General features: G+C 38.5%; 1 protein-coding gene across 1 annotated transcript in view; it reads left to right on the top strand.

The window, feature by feature from the left end:
* Positions 1 to 12,056, top strand: part of LOC126181074 (trafficking kinesin-binding protein milt) — a 243,176-nt gene that overhangs the window by 26,391 nt on the left and 204,729 nt on the right. The window lies entirely within an intron of this gene.

Consider the following 12,056-nt stretch of genomic DNA (forward strand, 5'->3'; position numbering starts at 1 on the left):
GAATATCTTGTCGACCCACCTAACTTGTACACTTAGCGAATGGGTAAAAAGATTTTTCTACCTTGCCCGATTTAGGTTTTCTTGTGGATGTGACAATCACTCCCAAAAAAGTGATGAAAACATAAGAGTTTGTCAGATAAACTGCAACAAATGAATGCAACAGTTTCACAGTCGCACAGTTTTCCTTGTGCTCTGTCAAAACATATGTTTTTAACGTTTTCAAATTTTCCGTGTGTAGACCGTCAAATCCTGCATATGTCCAAGCAAATCTGAACATGTCCTGGAATTTTGGAGAGCGAAGTTGATTATGTGTGAGTGCCTGAACCTTGATAATTGTCTGAAACTTATCACTCGATGGAAGACTTGAACCAAGGACCTCTCATTCCGCAGCTGCTCACGCTTACCACGGGACCACGGCGCTCCTCAGCTCACGCTCTCCTTGATGTTGCCTATCTTGCGCATGGACTATTCAGTTTGTTTATTTTGCTTATTTTTTTATAGTTCCACACAACTTCTTCCTGTTTTATCGATTGATCTGTGTTCTGTTTTTCAAGGCCTATCCACTGTGCAAACGTATAACTAAATCTGAGGGGGGTGCGATAGGGAGGGTCCCTTGTTAATACATATAATAGAGCATACAGATTTCAAGGAGGAAACGTATGAAGACGCAGACTTCCTCGTTATCAATATGCGCGGCATATCTTTCGTGTCAACGTAAGTAATATCCCGCTTTACCTCTTCTTACATCTCAAATGAAAAGAATGCCATGAAGAATCGAATATTTGTTGACTGCGTCTCTTCTTGCTTCCATCCTTACGAACATATTTCTTCATTCTCGTGGTAATCATGGCATTCTATATGTATGCTGCAAAAGATTGCACGTGGACAAATTCGACATCGAGGTGCAAAGCGCTTGATACCTTACATTATATTCAATTCAAATAAGCTTCCGATGTATTTTTACTTCGTTTGTATTTTTAGATGGTTATGAACGTTACGGAAAATTATCTCACATACTTTATGTTGAATGAGAAACATTGATTCATCCGTTTTACTTTCCCTACGTTAAAATGATATAATGTGGGCGTCAACAGCCTTCTTCCACGCCGGAAGCTGAAACTTGTATCATTCTGGATTAATGATAATTGAATGTCTCAAATGTATACATAGCCCACAAGGTGACGTCAGAAACCATCAGGGAAGAACGCCGCATAAAAACCAAACGTGCGCGCGCGTCTCCACTCTGAAGAACCGTATCGGACAATCACGACAAGCATTTCTCTGAAGAGCTGCCTCGTAAGAGAGCCGAGAATTGGCAGCGTCGTAGCAAGTATTTGTCAACACTGTGATAGTGCATTTACTTTCGGGTGTAGGCCGGTATTACCTCGCTGAATTCACTTGACATTCGTTTTCCACATCGAAGACTCATACGATATAATCCACTGTAAGATGAGACACTTATGAAGTAATTTAATTTCTGGACTCCAAGAACGGCGTTCTTCACATAAGTAACACCTGTTTGTGTGTTTAAGATTGCGTTTTGAGGCTCAGGTAACATCGCAGTGACTATAGTCTGTATGTTGCCACCAGTGTGTCGTTAGCTCAGAGGTTCCCTTGTGCGTTGCGATATGACATAGCAGTTCCAATCTCGGTGGAAGCCGCTGACTAAAACCTTTTATTTTCCATTTTAAGTAATGAAGTTGCAAACTGCTGTAAATTTCCTTATACGAAATCTGAAGAAATCCTTTACTCATCAATCTTCGTCCGATTTCGACTTAGTAAATTATGTTAATATCATGAATGTCTGCTCTGCAAATGCCAAGGTGCTTCACTGTAAAGTAGATCCTGAAAAGATTCAAACCGACTGTCAACGATACGAATTTGAGCTTTGTTCGTCATATAGGTCTAACATGTCAGGAGGTCGTTTATGAAGAGCACATGTTGATTAATATAGTTCCTATCTTCTAAATTTTTGCAATATCATTTAACTGTAGACGTTTTCTGACACCGGCGTTAGCACTTCCTTTCCGTTCTCTGAAACCTCCAAAACGATACATTTTTCTGGTTTAAATCTGATGACCTTAACTATCACTTCCGATCAACATTAAATACTTCATTAACCCATACATGGAACTCCAAATGTGCAGTGTTCCTGCACTGCTACAGAGCATGCATTGCAAGGTATTCACACAGTTTATCACATAGACTCACCATAAGGAATGAAACAAGAACTGTAATACACTTACACGACAGACGCTCACTCTGGCTTGACGAAAACATCCGAACATTGGCCAAAAGTTGCACAAATAATTGAGTTTGAAAGGAAAAGAAACGAGGTATGAAGCGTTTATAAATTCATCGAATGTAGTGAGGTGGTTTAATTTCGTCCCAGTCTATAAAATTAATTTCGGGCCATACTCAGCTCTTTACGATTAATGTAATATAGTACCCGCCTACTAATCACGGCGTCTGTCTCCGTTGCTTTTGAGCGTGAATGGAAATCTTAGAAATTTACTGTGGAGCAACATTTAATAATAAAGCATTTTAAATCATCAAAAGCGGTGAGCGGTAGCAGGCGCTTTCGATAAAGAACGGGGGAGTGTAGCCCCAATGCTGTTGCCACGGCCGCTGCCGGTAGCCAGCAAATGGATTCTGGAGCTTTGCCGCATACGGCGTCCAGAGGAGGACAGTCTGCAGGAAATCTGCCGCAAAATGGTTACTGGATAAAATTTTGATATCGGTGTGTCAGAAAGCGAAATAGAACTGCGCGACTGCTACGGTCGCAGGTTCGAATCCTGCCTCGGGCATGGATGTGTGTGACGTCCTTAGGTTGGTTAGTTTTACGTAGTTCTAGATTGAATCTGCGCTACCATTACATTCACGTCTTCAGCATTCAGACAGAAGAGGCTATAAAAATATTTTATGGCAGCTGCTCTCGATCCACAAGTTCAGACGTGGGTGGGATATGAAGAAGACACCCTGGAGTGGGGCTGGAAGGATGATATTTTGGTCGAAGACGCCCTGGAGTGGGGCTGGAAGGATGATATTTTGGTCGAACCCCAATCCCATCGAATAAAGAACCCGCTGCACAGGCATTGCTGAACATGATTTCATGGCAGTGCTAAAAGACTTACAGCAACAAATGCAGCTGTAAAGGAAGAATTCGATGGTTGAATCCATCACGGAACAAAAGGGCTTAGGTGATACATTGCATATTGGTGAAAGTAATCAACTTTGAGAACGAAATTTTCACTCTGCAGCGGAAGTGTGCGCTGATATAAAACTTCATGGCAGATTAAAACTATGTGCCGGACCGAGGTTCGAACTAAGAACCTTTGCCATTCGCGGGAAAGTGCTCTACCACCTAATCTACCAAAACACGACCCCACGATCCGTCCTCACATCTTTACTCCCACCAGTACCTCGTTTCCTACCTTCCACCCTCTCCTACCTTCCAAACTTCACAGGAGCTCTTCCGCATACCTTGCAGAACTAGCATTCCTGCCGGCCACGGTGGCCGAGCGGTTCCAGGCGCTTCAGTCAGGAACTGCGCGACTGCTACGGTCGCAGGTTCGAATCCTGCCTCGGGCATGGATGTGTGTGACGTCCTTAGGTTGGTTAGTTTTACGTAGTTCTAAGTTCTAGGGGCTGATGACCTCAGATGTTAACTCCCCTAGTGCTCAGACCAATTTGAACCATTTAAACTAGCATTCCTGGAAGAAAGGATATTGCGAAGATATGGCTTAATCACAGCCTGAGGGATGTTTCAGGATGATGAATTTTACGCATCAACCACATCTGAGCTAAAACAACAAGAAATTGATGAATTTTTAACTTAAAATTTTGTATATATCCTTAATATTTGAGATTATTTTTAAACTGTATTTTGTTGAAATATAAGCGTATATAAAAGAGTTGAAAAATTAGTATTTTTCTTTTTCAAAAATTGTTATTCCCCACAAATTACATGAATCTCATGAACTACATGTATATATTGCACACACAAGGGTTGGAAGATGATGATACGGTCAGGAATACCATTTCTCACTAAAAGTCGGTTCCAGCACCTTATAAATGAAACTTGCAGTAAATTTACCTCTCTTTAAAATTGATAACGGCATATTTTTGTCTCAAATGCGCTGGAATCTAATTACTGGAGGAAAAACTGAAAAAATGCCATCTCTTAGCGGGTAACGGCCAAGTGGGAGAAGGTCTACAACTTGGAATTTTTCACGAGAGGGGTAATACATACAGCATACTTGACAATCAAAATTACTCCACCTTTTGCAATCCAAAATGCTACCTCTATTGGGCTATACATTAGTTCTATTCGCCAATTTTTGAGTGTGCCTTTTAAACGTTTCCACATTCAACCAGACAAGTTCTGGACCTGGTTTACATATTACACAAACGAAACATAAAAGTACGTGGCAACATACGTTTGTTAAATTCTGGTTATGGGAATCGATGTTAAAAAATTGAAGACATGAAAATAATGCATTACATTCATTAAAATGAGTAGGTGAGCGTTTTCCTATGCTGTGTTATCAGTTTTACAAACAACAGTGCAATTGTATAAGCATTTTTTTCTTACTTCAGACTTTTTATGTACAATTTCAATCGGGCTTTGTTGGTAAATTAATAAAATTATATTTTTAAATGTGTATCGCTTTATTTCTTTACTTACTGACAATTTTGTGGGACAACTGTCAGATTTAATCATATCACGATATAATTCCAAACCATCAACTTCTGAAGTTTCACATCCTTGATCATTTTAATAATACAAAAGCTGTACTTTAAAGATAATCCGGAAATAATGGTTACCTTTTAAGTATCAGAGTAATAAGTAAACTGTGATCTACACAAAGGTTGGTTTGAACTTCACAGTACGTTAGTAGGCATGGTCCCATTGGAAATCGTATGCCTTTGCCTACCAGCGACTTTTTGAAGTGACATTGCAGGCAGTTGTTGGGGGAACGGCAGTTTAACGTGAAATCCGAAGTGTGGTATAACACGGTATTTTTCACATTAACGAACATCGCCAGAGGTGAAAAAAGTAGTGAGTGGCAAACTCCTAGGAATCAGTGGGAATAGAACCTGTGACCTTTGGCTTTGCTCTAATGTAGTGTGGTATCAAAGTCACCTGGCTGTATCAAATTTTGAGTAGGAAAACCACCAGTTCTGTAAGGTATAATAAGATTTTAGAGCCACCTATAAAATTTAGTTCTTGTGGGACGACACGTCTCTAAACTGACAAAATCATCTGTAACATAAAGTCATATGAGAATCGATCTCAAATAGGATGTTGTCCTGTTCGTCATTGTGAGATACGTACCGACATTATGCATTAACGCCTTTCCACCTACGCTTCATCACCGATTTCATCCAACCCTATGATATATGCAACCCTTGATCAGAAATGAAAGTGACAGAAGTGGGAGCTACAGATGGCTAAGAATTTAGAAAAAAATATAGGATTTTTTTGTGCTGGTCAGGCAGGGTAGCTAGCGAAGTTTATAGGCAGCGTTTGACGTAGACCGGTAATCCTAGGGTCGAGTCCTTATGTGCAAACTTTGTCCTTTTTTATTTTCACTTTTTACGTCACTTCAGTTACAAATAAACCAAAGTAATATTCAGTATATCTTATTTATCAATAATTTCATAAAATACGTGAAAAGAAAAGGAAAATTTGAGATTGCCAATAAATTTCAATAGTTGATTGTAATGGGTACACAGTAACTTCGTATATAAAATTAGATACTTTTATTGCGATAATTTACACATGCTTGAGTGATATTCGTCGTAAAAACAAGGAAAGCTATCATTTTCTCGGCGTTTGGCACACGTCATAAACGCCGCACTTCTACAATTACATCGTTGTTTTGAAGTTTCTATGGAAAAACAAACCTGTTTCACATTCATAAAAGGTCCTCCCGCATCGCTCAGTTTGGCAGAAAACCAAGCACGATGAAAAATTTCCCCAAATATTGACGAGGTGACCTGCTGGTATACAGTAGAATGTATTTTGATACAATCTGCTCCAAGCTCGAAATGAAACTAAGGCAATACGAAGTCCTAGACGCTTTAATTACAATACGTTTTTTAAATATTATTCGCGTAGTTTTCGTGGACGCTGTATGTAGTAGTACTGCATAAGTTCATGTCGTCAATAGTTGATACCCACATCCCGATGTAGAGAGATATTCGTGGTTAATCGTATTATACAGTCACTTCTTGTAAGTTTAATTGCAGATTCAAATTTTCATGAGGAAAAAAGTAAGTTAACTATTTATTATTCCAAAGTAATCGCCATAACTTCATAAATTTATCTGTGTGACAATATGGTTAATGCCTTCATGGAGAAATGTTTGCGGTTTCCAACAGAACCATGATTGTACCGAGAACAGCAAATCTTCGTCCGCAGCAAGCCGACGGCCTCCAGAAATATGGAAATCGCATGGGGGTGAGATGGGGTCGGTATGGAGGATGTTATGGGCTTCCCAGTTAGGAACGTTGACATTTCCAAAATCTGAAAATCCGATACATCGATATTTAAAAAAAAAAAAATCATTATCAGTCCTCAATATATCGAAAATAGTATAGATATATCGACGGTACAAAAAAATCGACGTACTGGCTTATAAAAATATCGGCTTCATATTGTAAACGTAATGTCGGCTTTAGAGCTGTATATTTAGGTATTGATTTATTATTAGATGAATCTGTACTTAACAACCTAGCAGCCCCTTAGAGTAAGAATTGAAAGGAAAACGACGCACTTACATGCACGGCGATAACGACTTTGCAAGTGGTGGTATCTACATGTAACTGGCACGATAAAGGTGTCCTCGTCCGGTTTCGGATTTGTCCGGAACACTTCATGTTTTTTCCCAACGCCAGCGACGTAGCAGTTGTTTCAAAACTGCGTAGTGGAGTTACACGTTGTAGTTTCTCTCGCTAGCGCCGATTACATCAACATTTCCTCATCACACGTCTGTGCCCATCGCAGAGACCAATCTTTTCATTTAGATTTTTGTTCATCATTTTCAACAACTGTTTTTGAAGAATGCTGATGTGAAGAAATTGCACACAAGTAGTTTTTTTTTAACACAACGGGTGTGCTATTTCTTCACAACAGGAACCTATTCCATCCCCCCTCTGTGGAGCAATGAAACTATTTTGTGTTATCCATACTGGCCTTACACAAAGAGAAGGACTGGAGTGGTGAAAGTTCAAAAAGTAGTAAAGACGCCTTTACACAGTGAAAGTACAATTATGTTCTACTATTATTTCAACTATTTACCGAAAATTGCAAAAGAAATAAAAATGTCTTTCCTTTCCACTTCGTTACTATATTTCGTAGGAAAAAAACATCGCCGATATTTCTCGGAAAAATATCGATATATCGACATTTTATCAAGAGACCTACTTCCCAGCAAAACTTCCGAAGTTTAGTCGACACAAGAGCCATACCATCTCCAGGAAAGCCATAATGACCTTTTTCATTGGCTTCAAATAGCCACTGCTCATTGACTCAGTGGGATAAATGTATTACTGTTGAAATAATAAACAGCTTGCTCACTGAAAATCTGTCTTGTTTTCATACCCAATTGAATGAAAAGGATTGTCATGGCTGTCCTCAGCAATAAGTCTTTTTCTTTTCATCCCATCTCCTGACCTTGGGTTCTGAACGACTGTTCCACAACTTATCATTTCCTAAACCTCACCAGTCATTTGCCTTCATCTCTCTTCCTTCTTCTTCAACCCTTCTGCCAGAAGGAGGAGCCACTGGCTCCAGAATCTTGCATATTGCTTTAACTTTAATGTGTGTTTCCTCCCGCTGTCGCTTTGTGTGTAGATTTTTTTGTCCCTCCACCTATATTAGACACGCAGATTCATTCTTTTATTAGAAACTGAATTAGAGATGGAGCAATATGATATTATGTTTTGACAAGTGTGTCAAGAGTGGACCAGGCAGTCATTGCTGTAAATAAGTAACTGATGTATTACAAAACTTTATAGGTATGGGGTTCATTTCTTTTTGTAAACGAGGTAATGATAAACACAAAGTATGAGGTTGGTGGAATGTTCAGATAAAAGCTCATAAGAATACTGGTGCAGCTACTTTTTAGACACACTGGAAAAACAATACAATCATTTCTTATGTTTAGAAAAAAATCACCTGTGCTTGAAGTTTTTTGCGTGGTGGATGACTCCTGCCATGGGGAACTGCCACTATTCTCATGCACATTCCAAGTAAAGTTACAGTCTTTTAGGTGGAACTTTGTGCACATCAATCCCACAATCCAGATTCTTGCTAAACAATTTTCACTTGTGTCTGATGTTGAATACTTGAACTGAAAGAAAGACATTTACATATTATAATAAAGTTCAAGACACTGTTTTTGCATTGATATCATTGAACTTTGGTTTAATGGATTTGGGGAATAATGACAGAAGAAATCACCCAATTCACTGATGTATTAATTTTGTTGAAGAAGATCAAATGTAATATCAGATATTGTGTGGGGTTTGAAATAATTAAAACACACAAACCTTTTTTTGATAATTGACAGATTAAAAAAAAAATGTTGTAGCTTTTCCTGTTCAGCATTTTAACACAGTGTTCGATTACATTGCTCTCGAATTATCACAAAGTTGAAATGCACTTTGGGGAACGGGACTTTCAATAAAAATTGTTAATATTTGTGTGCCATGCTTTCCAGTTCTCTGATCAAAAACGTCTCCCAATGCCTCATTAAGCTGTGTAAGGTAAGAAATCTCGGGAGGAGGTGGTCTAGGTCTGACAAGTATATTTTCGACAAATCTTGTGAATTTCATGTGCTGAACGGGTGTGATAACTGAAGAGTCAATTGAAGTTGAAAATAGTTGTATTACATGTGAACACACAGACTCATATAAGTACTTGTTCATTACTTCCTATTTTAGAACAGTGCTGATGATGCTTTGGAAGATCTCCATATAAAGCCATTTGACACATTTGTCCACCTCTTTCCATATAGTAGACAAAAACTATTCCTTTGCCATCACAACAGAGAGCCAGACTGTTCTCATGCTGATGGTTGTATGCTTTTTTAGGCTTAGAGCTAGCTTTTAGTGTTCCTTACCCCAGCCGGTAAAAACAGAATAGTTATAGGATCACTTTGTTGTCTATCTGGTAAGACACGTTTTCTCAGGAACGGAAAGAGGTATCCATTTGAAATTTAAAGTCCTGTGGCAGTGTATAAAATTTAAGCTTCTACGTCATTCAGTCACTCAATACAGCCATTTGTTACATATTTTGATACTCGTAAACTTGCTCATTGAAACCTGTAGATGAACTACCTATAAATCTAATTACTGCCCCCCCCCCCCCCCACTCTCTCTCTCCCTCTCTCTCCAATACTTCTATTGGTTATAGATGTCAGTTGATGTTCTACTTTCTCAGTTCATAATTGGCCTGATTTAGGTTTTTGAACCATGCTGCCACCTGTCAACGGTTCTTAGAAGTAGGAGTCCACCTTGGATTACGTCTTTTTAATTTTACACTCCTAAGATTTTTGTTTCAATTACGCTTGTATTTGAATAGCTACAGATCATAGTGGTGTAGAGGAGGAGAAATACAGAAAATGATTCAAAGGGAAATATACTGAAGGAATGTCTGGAACAGCTTCATTATCTTTAGTTGCAACATTTGTAAGTGGTACATTCTTGTTAAATGCCACAGAGAGGGAAAAAAAGTGTGTTGCATAATGTAAGTACAGTGGAGGTAACTAAATCCCAAATCTGTTTCTTTCCTCCTCTGTTATAAGTAATACTGTTTGTTGATGAACAAATCATTCCATGCATTCTGTGGAATCTACCCATGGATGACAGACTGATAATGTTCCGTGGAGTGGTAACCACTTGTGCAGTCAGCTCATGGCCAAGTAAGGAAAAGTGGGTCATTGCCTGTATAGCTTGTCTCCTCTCAGAGCGGATAAGCTTGTCCTTTCACTTTTCATTGTGCAGCAACCAGCTGCTTATAAGGAACACACATGCACAAACAAAACAGCAGTAGCAACATTCCTTAGATAAGGAAACTTTTGTAAGATTTGTTATCAAAGGATTTCATTCTTTAGTGGCTTGTACTGCTGGCTTTGCTAACGTAATTTTGTCAGTGCCAAATCTTAGTCTATACACAATATAAAAGGCATAACAATATTATTTTTTAAGACTTTCATGTCTTACTGTGAAGTCAAACAACAGATGGTGGTGTATGCAGTATCCCACATTCTAGCGTGGGAAAATTCTTAATTTGAATTGAAATTAATAATTTGCAAGTATGAGTTTTTGTAGCTTACTACATGTGAGTAAATATTGCAACAATTTATCATTTACGAGAAAGATTGATAATAGGTGCACAGAAATATGGTGGAATAATCCCATAGTGGTCATTTTATTTAGAAAAAGTCCATACAGCTATTGAGTTACTTAATGTACAATACCTGCTAATAAATTGGGCACTTTCAGTAATATGTTAAAGCCTTTAACTTTTATTCTTTCCTTTATTCTTGGTGTTTTCACAGCATTTACTACTGCCAACTAGAGTCTGAATGAGATACTGGCAAAATGCCTAGCTGTTGTATCCTAGTGGAGATATATTACCCCAGAAACTCAAGAGTTTTGGCAAACATTTCAGTGCGGCATAGGTCTGAATTGTTTTGTGTGTGTGTGTGTGTGTGTGTGTGTGTGTGTGTGTGTGTGTGTGTGTGTTCAATATTTTGGTTGTTCAGTAGGTAATGCATCTTCAGAGGTGACATTCTTTCATGTTTTGTGCAATGGATGTGTGGATAATGTCAAAGGTTTTTATAAAAGTGAAGTACTGTATCTGCTTGCCTACTGCTTTCAGTTTAAAAAGAAATACTAATGATAATGTTAGAATTGTCCCTTCTTGTTAAGTACTGTATCTACTTTACTTTTTTAAAATTTTAATATTCAACAGCTAATTTAAATTTAACTTACACATTCTGGCTGCAGGCAGTTGCTTCATGAGATTTTTGTACTTTTTATTGTATTACTAGCCATCTCTTGAGCTACTTCAGGCTCTTCTTTTGATTTATATCTGTCTGAAAGAATAGACATCAGAAAGAATAGACATCACTCTTGATACTGCAGCCATACATAGATATGATAATGAAATGAAATGAATTTTGATTTTGGCCGGAATTGGGCATGGAAATGAAATCAATGGCAACAAGTGAAAGCTTTGTGCTGGACTAAGATTTGAACCTAGATTTCCTGCTATGTGTAAGCAGTAGCATTAACTGCTTTGGCTGTGTGAGCGCACTTTTCTTCTGATCCTAATTCCCATCTTGTCACACACTACTTACGTAGCCCCTCTGTCCATCACACCCGTTGCTTGCTGCATCACTCTAGATTTCCACGAGAATTCAGGACAGACAGTGTGTCCACACTGAAATGATCTTAATGGCCATCAAGCCGTATCATAATGCGGTGAGCAACAAGAGTAGTGGACACCGGCTGCTATTTGAGTAGTGTGTTACAAGATAGGAATTTGGACCACATGGAAAGTATGCTCGGGTAGGCGAAGCGGTTAAGGCAACCATTCGTGTAAAGCAGGAAATCTGGAATTGAGTTCTGGTCCGGCACAAGTTTTACTTGTCGGCATTGAATTTGTATCAGTGCCCAGTAGTGGCTAGAGTCAGAATTTATTGTATTTAATCATGGAATTAATATGCCTGTTGTGGCTCAGGAAAGTGACTGGTTGCAGCTTCCACGCAAATCATATATTGTAATGTACACATTATTTGCTCAGATCATGTAATTTGGAGTTTCAGAAGTGAGGCTGTGATGTCCTGTATGGTCTTATTGATATGGTAGTCAGACATTGTTTTACGTACTTTACAGACATCAAAGGATGCAAAGGGTGGATTTATATATCAAGTTTCAGTAATTTTCCGTTCTTTAATCATACATATAAACATATCGGAAATGTGTGTGATATACCAGTGCAATACATATTTTGTAGTAAGCAGATCAGTGTTATTTAT

Source organism: Schistocerca cancellata, chromosome 1, assembly GCF_023864275.1.
Source record: "Schistocerca cancellata isolate TAMUIC-IGC-003103 chromosome 1, iqSchCanc2.1, whole genome shotgun sequence".
In the NCBI taxonomy this organism is placed as follows: domain Eukaryota; kingdom Metazoa; phylum Arthropoda; class Insecta; order Orthoptera; family Acrididae; genus Schistocerca; species Schistocerca cancellata.